Source organism: Mus caroli, chromosome 6, assembly GCF_900094665.2.
Source record: "Mus caroli chromosome 6, CAROLI_EIJ_v1.1, whole genome shotgun sequence".
Classification (NCBI taxonomy): Eukaryota; Metazoa; Chordata; class Mammalia; order Rodentia; family Muridae; genus Mus; species Mus caroli.
The window spans coordinates 124,237,310-124,239,092 of NC_034575.1; positions in this window are offsets into that span (position 1 = coordinate 124,237,310).

Here is a 1,783-nt window from a genome sequence, read left to right on the forward strand (position 1 = left end):
CGTGGCAAGCCTGACACTGACATCCGAATCTCTTCCCAGACCACAATGGGATTCATTTCTTCCTAGCTCTCAGGTGTCCATGATTTGAAGGCAGTACCGCCCCTTACCCACTCCAAGATTCTCGGATACAGTACATAGCCTCTCTCCTGATTTCTGTATGCACTGCTCCTCCTTCAGGCTCCTCCAAGGCCACAGGGAGTGGAGAAAGGCGGGGTCTTTGGGCTCTGTCCTTTCATTCCTACGCTTCCCTGTCAGTTGTCATCTGAGTATCCCACTCTTCTGCTAACAGGGTCCTCATGATGGCAAAGCACGCCCAGGCTAAAGCAGGACCCACTTTCCACCTGAGGTCTGGCTATAGTTCCTCAGCTTCCAGTCACTGTGTGGGGCCCAAGAGCATCACCCAGATTCTCTTAGAAAGGCACCGCAATTGTGGAACTCTCCAGAACAGTCTCTAAATGAGAAAGTCAGGATTGATGTGATTCAGCTGTCTACGACCTGAGTTGATATCACCCAAGCAGGTTTCAAATGTTGTTACAGTATAGATATGATACAAAGGGAGAAGCAATTCCGGACTAGGCTAGGTTAGATGGCAGCAGGGCACCACCAGAGTCTCTGGTTATCTGATGCTTGGAGATGTGACTTCATCAGACTGTTCCTGAATCAATTTGTAGATCTATGGTTTGTGCTTGGTGCCCTGTCGCACTGTGAAGGAAGTGCCTGATCTACACACCAGAGCTTAAAACGCATTTAGAACTTTTCATGTCTTGATTTCCATTCTCAGGTCAGGCTGAGCTCACCAATCATGAGCTCTGCTCGTCTGCATCTGCTCGTCCGACACTTACAACTTTGTGGCATGTCAGAGGATGAGCAGACCCACTCAGACATGTCTCTGCATGTTCCTGCTGTCCGTCTGTGGGACTTTGTAACCCACCAGCGTGGGTTTCTTTGGAATTAAGTGTCTATCCAAGCCTCGGGCTGAGTAGCTATGCATGATGGTCCCTGAGAGGTAGGCAGTAACTTCTGGGAGTGAACAGTAACGAGACAAGATGCTTGAGAACCAAAAGTTCAGCATGAGGGCTTGGGTGTAGATTCTTTTATCACTAAACACATCCAGCTGAACAAAGCATCCAGGATGGCCATTAGCCTACAAGTGAGCTCCCCTGCCTCGCTACACGAAGACAGTCCACACTGAAAACAAACAAGTTGTTCCAAAGACAGAACACAAGGCTGTTCAGAAGAAAAGATATTCTAGAAGCAACCACAGCAACAACAACTTCTGACATGGGAACACATTCAGCATGAAAATATGTAAATAAAATAAAGTTCTAGTCTTAGTTAGGGTTTTACTGCTGTGAACAGACACCATGACCAAGGCAACTCTTATAAGGACAATATTTAATTGGGACTGGCTTACAGGTTCAGAGGTTCAGTCTATTATCATCAAGGTGGGAACACAGCAGCATCAAGGCAGGCATGGTGCAGGGGGAGCTGAGAGTTCTACATCTTCATCTGAAGGCTGCTAAGATGAGGGTCTTAAAGTCCACACCTACGGCCCACACCTACTCCAACAAGGCCACACCTCCAAATAGTGCCATTCCCTGGGCCAAGCATATACAAATCACCACAGTTCTGTTGGTTGTTTTCATTTGTAAGTATTTTAAGTGTCCTCATGAGATACATCAAGTGAAATTAATATATTAAAGTTAGAAACAGTTTTAAGAGTGAATTGGAAAAGAAAAAAACCAATTGTGTCACCCTCACTTCTGACACCATCTCTTTCTTT